The sequence below is a fragment of the Typopeltis vanoorti genome, chromosome 10, assembly GCF_054136105.1.
Source record: "Typopeltis vanoorti isolate ZY-2024b chromosome 10, IOZ_Tvanoo_1.0, whole genome shotgun sequence".
Taxonomy (NCBI): Eukaryota; Metazoa; Arthropoda; class Arachnida; order Uropygi; family Thelyphonidae; genus Typopeltis; species Typopeltis vanoorti.
The window spans coordinates 42522422-42536585 of NC_143558.1; the positions used below are offsets into that span (position 1 = coordinate 42522422).

General features: G+C 37.3%; 1 protein-coding gene across 3 annotated transcripts in view; it reads right to left on the reverse strand.

Annotated features, from left to right (window-relative positions):
• The window catches only part of Xpd (general transcription and DNA repair factor IIH helicase subunit Xpd), a 475287-nt gene that overhangs the window by 48465 nt on the left and 412658 nt on the right, over positions 1–14164 (reverse strand). The window lies entirely within an intron of this gene.

A 14164-nucleotide genomic window follows, 5' to 3' on the forward strand; every position in this document is an offset into this window, starting at 1 on the left:
ATTTTCTGCTGCAGAAAAAAGTGCTGACATCATTCAGAGTATGAGACTAACATAGCACTGCACAAGTTGTTTCAGGAGAGGATAGGGGGGCGCTATGTGAAGCAAATATAAGGAATTGCAGGAGGAGGGACTTGGCTTTTTTTTTCAGGATCTCGTGGTCAAGAGGAGAAAGTCCAGGTAGCTGGCTCCAGGCTGAACGTCGGGCGAGGATGCATGGCAAAGGGAGATTTGAATTGGAGAGTTCCTGAATCTACGGACGAAGTTTCCAACATGATGCAGCCACTGCTTTCATTATAAGCAGGTGCTGAGTTGTCGATGTTTCCGTGATGTCCTCTGATAACGAAGATAGCCAAAGTGCGTATCGAGGACAGCCACGTTGCAGATACAACACGCCGCACGTTGTTCATAACAAAGAAGCAAGCCTCAGGTTCTTTCACGACAGTACCAGAGCCAGCAGACCCATTCAAAGCCCCATGTGAAGGTAATGTAAAAGTTTCATTATTTATGTTTCGGAAGCTGTGAGCGAATGAATAAATTGTAATACAAGAGACTAGATAAGGCAAATCTATATAGACTGGTGACTTTCAAGGAATTGTTTCTATTAGGCTTAAGCCTGAATTCGAAGTTGTTAAGAAGAGTCTCATACAGTGCAGAGACAGAAAGTGTTATGTGTGAAATGTATTAGATGACATAAGTATAGGCAGTTTACCAAAATGAGATATTATTGGTTCTGGGATAATCCTGAATGAAATTAGTATTTTTATTTAATATTAATGTAAGATTGCAATCTTTAGTAGTGTGAGTTTTGTAATTAATTAATGTGTATTCATATTGTAGAATAAACATGTATTCTTTTTCTAAACTGAGTCTTGCCTGATTAAGAGTGTCAACTTACCACTCTAAAAAAATACGTACTTGTTGCGGGAGGGTAGAGTTAAAGTGAGGTGTTTTTGGCCATGCCAGGAGAGTTAACGGGTAGGTTACAAATCTGGATTATTGGAAGTATCTCCCTGAGTAGTATAATTTATTATCATAGGGCCTAAGCTGGTGCAGTCATTAAACTAAATAAATGTGTTTATGCTTGAAAAGGAGATAGAGCCAAAATCCAGTTTTGTACTTAGAGAAATTGGTTTGTGAAGTTGAAAGGAGCGCGATTAAGTTAATTTGCATAAATAATGACACAACAACACTTCTAATCCTTAAGTTCCACCATGGAGTTCTGATTTTTTAACCTTTCAGACAAGTTCTCCACATACTTCTCTGACTGAATCAATCAATATTTTCTTCAAGTTTGGCCACACTTTTATCTAAACGTCAATCTTCAAAGAAGTAATGCAAAATATTTAATTTGTATTGCAATTGACAATCCTCACTACAGAGAGATTACAATAATATAGTAATTTATCATTTATCCAACCATTCAGTGATTACAATGACGAGTTCTGATAATTGAAGTGCAATTGCATGGTGCTCTACCATAATGTCGGTTGGCATGCAGGGCAGGTTAATTGATGGATCCTTGTTTTGATGATCGGAAAAATGGAGGATTACTGTACTATCACTATTCTTATATTCATGATGTGTGTGAAGAAACAACCAGAGGTTTAAGGAAATATAATTTATGTTCTGCTTTCAAACTTCACTTGAAATTGATTTCCCTTGTTTACTCCCTCAATTTTTTTGCTTTCATAGTTACTGGATTATATAAAATTCCTTGCTCATGTCATGTGCAGACTGAAAGCTTAGCTAACATCTGATTGGAAGAACTCGAGAACACCTGTCATCATTAGTATGGCCCATACTCTGGACCCCACTGGTAAAATCAAATGGAAGAAAAAGCCTTACTTGATTTCTGAATTCCTTACAGGCTATGTGAAGGTATCTCACTAGCTTTGATCCTTAAGTGATTCCATATATATACTTTTTTAAAAAAAATATCAGATGGTCTCTTACACAAATGTGTTTGTGTGTGCACAAGACCATAAAATGGTGGTTTGCTGAATAGGCCTCTGCATCTGAACAAATGCCCTAGACTAGTCAAAAGGATACCAAAAAGGTCAGAGTTTCTCACAGTTCATTGTGAATGGTTATGGAAGCTCCTAATGACTCTGCACAACAAGGTTTGTCAAACAAAGAAAAAGAATGGACTGTATTGCCATCAGCATAACAATGGACAGGATTCATAGTTGGTAAGAGATGGTCTCTGTATAGGAGGAAGAGACAATGAAAATCCAGCCAGTCTCTTCCTCCTGTGCATAAATGATCTGGAGTATTCTAGGATAGGCAGAGAAATCCGAGGAGAAGTCAACAGCAATAACACAATGAACTGTGAGAAAGGAAGCTGGCAACCTAGCTTCAAAGGATAGTAGTTAGATGGTGGTTTGCTGAAGTCTTAGACAAGTCAAAAGTGAGGAGAGGAAGCTACCAAAGATAACACAATGAACTGTCAGAAAGGAAGGTAAGCTGGCAACCCAACTGCAAAGGATGGTAGGCAGGCTATAAAACAGTGGTTTTTTGCTGAATAGGCCTCTTCACCTGAACAAATGTCCTAGATGAGTCAATTTTAAAAACCGTTCAATGGCTTCAGTCCAAAAGGTAATGATTAGGAGATCGGATGTGGATAAAAAAATCAGTGCCCAGCAGTATGAGTTTCATACTGCTGGGCACTGATTAACTGGTGGGCCTTCAGATTTTGATTGGTTGGAAATGACCTTATCTCTGATTTTTGAAAAAAACAAAGTAAATGCATTTGTATGGTAGATAGTAGAAATGATTGAAAAGTGGTATAGCTGGTTTCGGACAAAATAGGAAGGATACCATCAGGCCAGATGACATCTTGGTATCTAAACTATTGATGAATCTTCTGAACAAATACCAGAGGAGCATGCAGTGAGAGTTCTTTGTCAAATGGGGGATATTTTTGCATTCATCATCAATACAGTAGTTGAAGGAGAAGAATGAATCTAAGTGGATTAGCCTTGTGTTTGGATGATGTGATGACATGGATGTGTGGGAGAGCCAGAAATAGATGAGGAAAAAAGTTGTGCCCAGTGGCCAAGGAACCAGAAGGGTCAACTGTCATTCGGGCAAGAAGTGAGTTTCCTGTATTTTGTTCCTCCAAAATCTTGATTGGATTTGTTACTGTTATGAGCTATAGCACAAGGTCGAGTGTGAAGCTGGAGTTTTGTTTCAAGTCACTTGTAATATGTTGAATTTTTTTTTTTCCTTGGACCGATTTGGCACACTTGTTGAAGAACCAAGGCTTAGATAATGGTTAGTAATTTTGAAGGAACTGTGGAGTCGAAGGGCTAATTCTTGTAGGAATTTTTTTTTTTTGCTATCTGGTATTTGGCATATTTATAATGCCAAACCACCAAAGACAGAGAATGGTTGGATGGAGGGGGGGGGGTAATCTATGTTACAAGTGGAAAAGTGACATCTATGGTGTATATGTGGAAGGAGAGCTAGTAAAGGTCTCTTCAAATTCTATTTAATCAGTTCTTCCAAAATGGATACTCAAAAAAGGTACTAAAGAAACTTTTCTTTTCTGATGAACCATTAGATGATAACCCAGAAATTAATTACAAAGGCATGGTATCTGTTCCATAAATTGGCAATGCATTAATAAAACCAGCCAAAATATTAAAGACATTCAACATCAGAACAGCCTTCAAACCAGTTAACATCTTACAAAGCTTTCTACACTCTCCCTAAAGACAAATTTCCATTTTATAAACATCCAGGTGAATAAATGATTCTGTGTTCTTGTGGAAAGATATATGTAGGTCAGACTGCAAGAAGTATCAAAATCTGTGACAAAGAACATATAGGTGATGTTGAAAACAAAAGGGGAAAAAAAAAGTAGACCTGTAGTGCACATCCTAAGAACATGACATGGTAAATTGGCAAACATCCTCAAGGAGTCCTCAGAGGTCATTTGTTCAAAAGACACACTAAATAGAAATCAAGGAAAGATCCTTCATGACATCTGGAAGTCATTAATTAATATGTGTAACATTAAAGATCTCGCCTATGCCAGCAAGCACATATAGAATTTACATGTGATTAAACTATCATTCCAGTCTTTTCAATTTATAGATATCAACTGTCGCTGGGAAATATTTTATTTTTTGGTTTGATTTTACTTATGTTAAGCAACCTCCAATGATGCTGTTAGCCATATAGACAGCAAAACATTTTATACACTTAGTATAAAAAAAAATAAAAAACAGATATGAGTTAAAACCTGGTATTTGTCATTCAAGCAAATCTCCTCATAGTGAATAGCATAAAAAAATAAAACTGCCACTGTAAGAAGCCTTAGTGCTGGAAAATGTCTAGACTAGAATACTGGATAAGCTTGAAGAAATGATGCACCAAAATGGGAAAATCCAATCACAATCTCAAAAAATGAGATTATATGAAAGATTCTTCAGATTTTTGCCAGTGTGATGAAGCACAAACCATGGATCTTAGATTTGGCTCAGTGCACAGATGCCGCTCTCCAGAGTGCATATTTCTGAATTGAACATCCACAGTTAAGACATAATAAATGTTATTTATTATATGCCTTAACTTTTATCAGTATTGTTTCTTTACTGTATATTGCAAACTATACTTCTCCTTTTATGATCTGTGTAAGTTAGCTGCTGAATTTTGTGTTGTTTCCAATGGAAATGAAATAAATAAATGTGATTCCTAAACTTTACCTCACTGCCCACAGTAACTTCCAATGCACCCTACTAGAATGCATAACTTTACATGTGGAAACAATGAACTAATAGGTATTTTTGTTTGCCCATATAACTGAGTTCAAACCAGCTTGCAAGGATTCAATATCAGCAACAATCCTTTTCACTTTTCCAAACTTATTACTACCCTAACTTAATAAATATAATTTATGTGTTAAACACTAGTCCAAATACGGACTCCTGTGGTACACCAGTGGTTACCCTGCTCATAGACTAGCATCACCATACATCACATACCGATATTTGTTGGTAAGTCACTCTCTAATCCATGTCTCAAGTTTATTTTACAAACCTGTTTATCTGAGTTTGTATAACAACTTCTAATGTGGAATCAAATCCTGTTATATGCCTTGGCAAAACTGGTGGTGTGGTTGGCTGAATGGTTAGCATACCTGCTCTCCAACCAACGGGCTGCAGAGTTGAATACTGCCATGAGCATGGATGTTTTGTGATTGTCTTTACATGGAAGATGAATTTCATTGTAGAGTTTGAGACCACTGTCCCACTTATTAGAGGCCTGAAGGGGCTTGAAAAAAAGTTCCATGTTTGGCCTGTAGAGCAAGGTTTCTGGGCTATGTAAAAATATAAATAAAAAAGACAAAAAAATATAACACCAATAAAAATAGAAAAAAATCTTTTGGGAACAACATAAAAAAAAAAAAAAAAAAAAAAGTACCATGGAACATACATTACCCTTATCCAGCTCTTCAGTTCCTCTATTACAGAACATGAATAGATTGCCAAAGCAAGACCTGCCTTTAATAAAACCGTCATATCCTCTATAGAGCATAGGATCCTAGTGTTGTATATATACCTACCTTTGGATGCAATTCCTAACTTTTTTCAATACCTTGATGACTACACCAAAGATACTATTCGGGCTATAATTTGCTGCATGTATTAGCTGCATCCTAGTGTAATGGAATCATCTTGTTTTCTTTCCACTTATTAAGAATCTTGCAAGTGCTGAGATTGAGGCTAAACAACCAAGTCAGAGGCATTGCTCACTGTTTTGACCTTTCCTTCAGCGCCCATGCCGATATCCTATCCAGTGCAATTGCTGGATTTCAGTCAAGCTCTTTTAATAGCTTTAATACCTCTAACTCATCTATTTCTATTCTCCTCCAGTTCTTCACTGGCATCCAAAGAACTAATGGGTCTGCCTAGAATATATATATATACTTACTGAAGTGATCACTTAACAACTCAGCTATTAGTTACATATTTGTCATTTTTCTACCATTCTCATTCACGGTGAATTAAAGTTTAGGAATCATAATTCATATTCAGTAATATTATGGTTCCTTTTACTTGCTAGACAGCAATGAAATTTTTTCACATTTCCTTTGACCTCCAGCTAACTCCTTTTTTGATTTCATCTTCCTCATCATGGCCAGGTGAGGAAAGCAAAATTATAGCAGTGCTCTTAACAGCATCCAGAATCTCACTATTCTCTTCTAATAACAGATTCACAATATCTTTTTATGCAGTTCTTGCTTTAAAGTGTCATTTACCTGTTTAACTCCCATACAATTAATTTGAGTATTTCAGGGATATGATCAGATATCACTCCCCTTCAGGCTCTTTTGACTAATTCCCATTCACTGTAGATTCTAGTACCATGCACTGTTGGTTTCACAACACACAGCCCTGAGGATGATGTGAAAGTGCATGCAATAATATACAAAAGCAATTCAGAGAAAAGATAAAGACACTGAACATGATCAAGAGTAAGGATGAAAAGTGCTAATTGAAGATGATAAAATAATGCAAAGATGGGTGCAATACAATGAAAAACTTTATAGAGAAGAGAAATTAAATAAATTGCTCCTAGAGGAAGATGAGAAAGTACCACTTCTCTTAAAGTTAGAATTTGATAAGACTCTGAAAGAAATGAAACAGTCTAAAGCACCAGGAATAGACAAAATTCCAAGAGAAATTATACAAACACTAGGCACAGAAGCAAAATGTGAACTATATAAAATGATCACTCAAACGTACAAAACTGGAGAAATTCCAACAAATTTTGAGAAAAGCATTATGTTAGCAATTCCAAAAAAAAAAAAAAGCTCGAGCACAAGTATGCAAAGATCACTGAATATTAATCCTATTACCCCACAGTCTTAAAATACTAACTAGAATTATCTATTGCCGTATTGAAGGTAAATTTACCTGATGACCAATTTGCCTTCAAAAGAAATAGAGGAGAGCCTCCATAGCTCAGTCATTATAAATGAAGCCCTTTGGTCAGATAGATCTGGGTTTGATTCCTGTCAGGGATGTGAGGAACTTTTATCTGGTCTCTTTTGACGAAAGTGAGTTTAGCCAGTCTCAAATAGAGGTAGGGGATTTTTACACCCAGAAACTAGGGTTTTTCGACCCCCAGAACACACGCATCTACGGACATAGGACACACAGGGAGGCATAGGGCCAACCACCTTATCCTCGAGACAGTTGCAGTTGTAAGAATACAAAACCTCAACACCATAAAAGGTAGAAGAGGAGGATTAAGAAAGAAAGAAAGAAAGAAAGAATAGAGGGACAAGAGAAGCTATACTAACTCTCCAAACAATCATAGAAAAAGTACTTAGAATAAACACACCTATACTCATAGCATTCAATGATATAGAAAAAGCTTTAAACAATATTGACTAGAATATAAGTTCGAAGTCCTCAAAAATCTGAACACAGATTACAATGACAGAAAATTAATTTATCAACTATATAAAAAATCAAACTGAAGTCATAGGCAAACAAGAGTAAGAAGCTAAAATAAGAATGGGTGTTATACAAGAGTGTAGACTCGCACCATTACTTTTTAATATATATATATCAAAGAGGCTCTGAAGGAATTCAAAGAAAAAAAATCAATAGTGGAATAAAGATCAATGGCAGGCTTAATAATAATCATTATTATTACGTGACACCTCCAAGGAGTCCAAAGACTCATCAAGGGAGGGCACCTACATCTTCACCACTCAATCAATGAACCACAACTATCATCATCATCTATACCAACACCATCTACTGCCCACCACCACCACTAGTATTTTCACAGACAATCATAAACATCCATGCCCATGGTAGGATTCGAACCCACAGCCTTTTGGCTGGAGAGCAGATACTAACCACTCGGCCATAATGCGATATGATTTGCAGTCGACATAGCTTGAATAGCAGAAATGAAAAAGAACTACAAGAATCACTTGCAGAGATAAATAATCTGCTAAGTGAAAGATACAAGTTGAAAATCAATTGAAAAAAAAGTAATGAAATGTACCCGGTATGGAGAGCAAATCATAAATGTCACAACAGATGGGAAAAGATTAATGCAAGTAAAAGAATTTACCTACCTAGGAAGCCTAATAACATCAGATGAGAGAAGAGAGAACAAGAATAGCACAAGCAAAAAAGGGCATTTAACTAAAAAAACAACACCGTTAACATTAAAGAATATGCCACTATGAAGAAGCGCTTTATTTTAATAAAGCGCTTCTTCATAGTGGCCACACTTCACACAAAGCTTTGTGTGAAGTGTGGCCACTATGTATGAATCAGAGACATGAACTCTCCAAAAAAGAGACATATCAAGACTTTTAGCATTCAAGATGTGGTGTTGCCATTGAATGCTGAAGATCACATGGACCGAGTTTCCTGGTAGAACACAATACGTGAGTGATCAAAAACAGATGATGTTGCCAAACAGTCAAACTATTAACACAAAGTAGACCACTATCAACAGCCCATGATACCCACCAATCAAAAGGTTGAGGAGCGGGAAAAAGAAGAAGAAGATTTTTGTTATCAGTGGATGCATGCTTACTGTGTGCTGAGATTAACAAAGCAGAACAAATCCCCACCCCCAATACTTCCCCCTGTTAAACAGTTCCTAAATCTCAGAACCAGCACCTTATCATGCTCAATGAAACTTTCTCCAAAAAAAATGGAAGCAATAGAAAGAAAGCTGGAAACAATGTCCATGATCAGCATCTCAATGATAACATGCCTAATGCCACCAATGCTAGTTGCAATCTCACTGCTTCATCAGCTGAAGACACAACTGAGGCAGAAAACAAAAAGTATAATGCCTGAGTTTCCATTCAGAAAAAGATACAATGCTTAATGATGATATTTGCAGGTTTGCTGAACACTAATTTTGACCCTAGGAAAATTACCAGGAGTCATCATTTGCTTTAGGTTCATGATTACATAGAGAGAGAGAGAGAGATGGAAATGGACTTTCTACACTTGGTAAAAGTGACCTGAGATACCCCAATAAAGAGATCGGCTTTCATATTGGCTCTGATAAAGTCAGAAGCTCCCCATTGTATGTGCCAGCTCACCAGATCTTATCTACATATACAGTGGGAACAAGGTTAGCTACTATGACAACAAACAGAAGAAAACATCAAGATGAAGTACAGACAATAGACAACTACAAAAAAGAGGAATACTAGTGTGAAAATCAAATTCTACTAACAGCCGGCATGGATATCTGAATTCAAACACTGCATAGGGAATGTAAGGGAACCATGTGGTCAACAAACTTCACAGAACCTTCCAAATTAAATACACAAATAGCATGCTCTCAGTTCCAGCCTCAATGATGTTCACTCCATTTCCAATCTGCAAAATCCCACTTAAGCACTACACATATGAGATTTTCCATACACATTCTTTGACTCCTTTCACCGCAGAGGTAAGATTTGTGCATATGTTCACTCCAATATTATTATTATTACATGACACCTTCAGGGAGTCCAAAGACTCATCGAGGAAGAGCACCTATCTACAACTCTACATCTCCACCACTCAATCTACCAACTACAACTACTTTCATCATCTACACCAACACCATCTGCCGCCGACCATCACCGCCAGAATTTTTACAGACAATCACAAATATCCATGCCCATGGAGGGATTCAAACCTGCAGCCTTTTAGCTGGAGAGTGGATATGCTAACTTGGCCAACCAGGCCAGCCCAAGCCAAATATGACAAGTCAAAGAGTATTCAACCTAGAATCTCTCAACTTTTTACCTCCTTTGCGTGAAAATCACTCTATCCTATTCCCTCAAATTCATCTGCTTTCTCTGCCACTTTTCTAATATCGACAACCATTCCAAACTTTTTTTTGATTCCCTTTCCCCTAAATGCTTATTCTCTTTAATTTAACTTTCCTAACAGTGAGGTCATCTTCCTCGGAGACTTCAGTGTTTTCACAGTACCAGCCGAATCTCCTCTTCCAACTGTACAACTGCACAGATCAATCAAGCAGGGAGGCTGTGACATTTCCAATCACCAATGATCTTACACAAATTGTTCAGATGCCAATCAGAATACCAGACAACCCCACCCCCTCTCCAAACACACTAAACCGATTCCTTACTAATGACCAATCTAATTACACTATGAATGTTGCCTATCCTTTAGGCCAGGGGTCAGCAACCTTTTCGGACTCGCAGGCCACATTCAACTTTTATTTTTAATAATTGGGCTGCAAGCATTTAATTAAGCGAAAATAGTAAGTGAAAAAATATTTGTTATCAATTTTTATTATAAAAAATTATTATCACGTAAAAACAATGTAAGATATATTATGCATCACAATATGTGTGTCTCCCTGCCTTTTTGGCAAGCATCGATAACATTTTTGGATATTTTCTAACGAAAATGCATTCTTTAATTGTGCACCAAAATCTCGGTTGTCTTCGTATGAAGTCACCTTTATTATCCCCACTCATGATGACTCGCACCAAGTTGCACTGCGATATCAAGAAGTATAGGTATAAAATTATTTTTAATTTATTATTCATATTATAAAATGTATTACTTAAATAATTCAACATACGGGACACATTTCATGTAAGTATGGTCAACCTTTTATGGGCCGCCAAAAATGCACGTTTGGGCTGCATGCGGCCCGTCGGTTGCCGACCCCTGCTTTAGGCAACTCAGACCATAATCTAGTGCAGATCTCTTTCCTCATGGAGTAATATGTACACCACCAATCACATCCATGCATTGCATGGCATTTCAAGAAAGCCAAATGGGACGATCTTTTCAACTTATATGTCTCGTTTCATTGTTCAGATTACTGTTTCCAGTCATCCAACCCAAACTTATAATTCTTATTCACTGAAATAGTTCTTACTAGCATGGAAGCATTTATTCCCATTACACCCTAAATGTCTATCCCCTATCTAAGACCTGCTTCTTCCATAGGTGTGCCAAACGCGTAAGAGAAGAGTCAATTATACCATAACTGGCTATCACCCAAAACTCAAGCTTCCTATACTGCTCACATCAGAGCCCAGAATAACTGCAAAAAATTATCAACACATTGAAAACTGATTTTGAGAAGTGAAACTTGCATCCTGCTCAAATGGCAACCATGCCATCTGGTCTCTAGCGTTGGCAAAAACTTCTGCCAAAACTGATCCCGCCACCATTACATTAAAATAAGCAAATTGTACTATTGCATCATCATACATACAAAAAGCCAACCTGAACTGACTCCCACACTATGCTTTCTTTGTACACTGTCTTATGACTCCAGCTGATTGCCAATCCAATACAAAGTTTTGCTGATGACATCACTTTGCACTTCTTTTGATTTGACAAACATTCAATGTACAAATCACCACGACCTGCAGAACCTTAACTTCTACTATCTTAAATTCTGGTCATCAAAACATTCATCAATGAGCTTTGGAGAATCTTGTCAATTTTAATGCTAACAAAACAGAGCCCTGATTTATCTCCCACAAAAAAGAATCCTTTTCTTCCAGTCTTATTTTTGACAACACCCAAATCTCTATTCAAGATGAGATTTATTCCTTAACCTGATATTATTTGATTACTCTGACCTCATGCTGGAGGTTTAATGGAATATTTTCAGCACTGGGAAAGGATTAAAACTAATTTTAACGCTTCCAATATTTCGTCTCAGTCACTGAGACATCTTCAGGGATTACAAATAACATTTGTTACAACACACTCAAATACAATACAATATAAGTGAAACACATGGGTGACTAAAATCCTATCTATGTGGTGCACCCTCTATGGGCATTTATTTAGATTTGGTTGATTTCTGAATGCCACCACAGATTCTAAAAACGGTCTTTCTTTTTTGAATTTTATGGTGGAGCATGGTGATTTTTTTTTCCAGGAGATCCTGTGTTTTGTATCCAAAACATAGTCTGCAAGGCCAGATTGACCATAGTCATGATTGCAGATGTATGATTTGTGTTCTTCTAAACAGATGGTTGCTGATCTGCCTGTCTGTCCAAAGTAAGCTAGCTTGCAGGAACAGGGTGTAACGTGGGATCTCTGATAATTAATGTTTCCCAAATTTTGGGAAGTTTTATGCAACTGTATTTATTTAGATTTGGTTGATTTCAGTGCTGCCAGAGATTCTAAAAACAATCTTTCTTTTTTTGAATTTACTATGGTGGAGCATGGTGGATTTTTTTTTCCAGTACATCCTGTGTGTTGTATCCAAAACATGGTCTGCAAGGCCAGATTGACCATAGTCATGATTGCAGATGTATGAATTGTGTTGTTCTCAACAAATAGTTGCTGATCTGCCTGCCTGTCTGTCCAAAGTAAGCTAGCTTGCAGGAACAAGGTACTCTATATACTCCAGGCATAGAGAGAGAGAGAGGAGGGAGCTGGTCTTTGGTGGAATGGATAAGGGTAGTAAGTTTACAGTGGGGCTTAAAAACTGTGTAGAGGTTGTACTTTTTTTTAAGAACGGCCAAATATTCAGATGTGCCATGAATGTAGGGTATGATGGTGGCATTTCTGAAGTCCTTCTGACACAAGCAGATACATTCACAAACTCTCCCACCATCACCCCTCTCAACAATATGCATTATTAAAACTCTAACCAACAGAGCCCACAAGGTTTGTTCCAGTGGGACCTCCCTTTCAACCGAACTCAACCACATACACAACACTTCCTTTCCAATGAATACAGTGATTACAGGATTAAAATTATAATTGATTCCTCCCCCATCTCTTCAGAAATGCCATCACCATACCTTCTCATCCATTCACCCAAGAACAGAATCCCTTCTTTATCACATCCAGGAGTCTGAAGTGCTTTGTTTGTGTGATCGATCTTATTATGGACAGACTTGAAGAACGGTGGACATCCGCCTCAGTGAACATAAAAAATACATCCGGCACTATCACTATGGCAAGTCATGTCTAGCAGACCATGCTTTAGATACCCCTGCACACAGGATCAACTGGAAAAAAACAAAAGTGCTGCACAGAAGCCTTGAAGCATACTCCAAACCTCAACAAGTATGGATGTATAAATTCGCCAAAGATTTGGGGGACAGTCATCTTAAGGCCAAATTAATACCTATTTTCTCTCTTTTTTTTTCTTTCCCCTCACCATAGATGCCACCTAATTAGGACTTTAGTCTTTGTGATTTCTGAGTGCCATTGCATTGTATTGTTTCAAACTAGTCTCATTGTTATACCAGATTGTTGATATCTTGCATACTGTGACAAACTGTTTCTGTGCTCTGAAGATGCTGGGTAGAATTCCAGCGAAATATCAGCAATAAGTTAATAAATAGTTATTTTCTTATCTGTCTGTGTTCTCATCTATACCATTAAAATTAATCAACAGCTAGTGAATAATCCAGTGTCACATACTCTGCCACATCTTGCTGCAGAGTGTCGTGACTTACAGGGGGAAAATTGTTGAGGGAGAGCAGAAGAACTTGGTTCCATCACGTGGGTGGAATGATCATGTATCTTTTCTCTCCCATTGCATACCCCACTCTTTATTCATCTCTTCCTTTTAATCAGCAATGAAGGATAAAGTGTTCATATTTAAGTTTTACTTTGGATCACAGAAAATCTACTAATGCCAGAAGATTGGTGAGGAATTCTTATCATTGGTAGATGTAATGAAACCTATATTTACAGGAATAGAATGTGATGGGTTGCATTTATTCAGAGAGGACAGGTAAAATTTTTATGGAGAATCTATCCATGAGAGGTCGGCCAACCTATAGTACTCTAGTTTGGACAGGCAAGATGGAACTTGTTTGCATTTGACTTGAATAGTTGCATATTGTATTCTGTGGGAAACATCTGGTGGGAGAGTATTCCAGAGGGCAACAGTGGAAGAGATGAACAAAGAGAAGGAGAAAAATTGACTCGCTGCTGAACACATTTGTACTGAGGAGAATTAATGATTCCATTTCTGATGAATAATGGCCACAGAATTATTTATAGAACATGCCAGAAATGGAAGCTGAATGCCTCTGTGAAAGAAGTAATTAAGCAATTTAACTTCCCATTTTGCGATTTGCATAGAGTTAGAAGCTGTTTGGAGTTAAATTAATGCCTTGAACCTAGATTTCTGAATGCAGAGGAGGCAATAT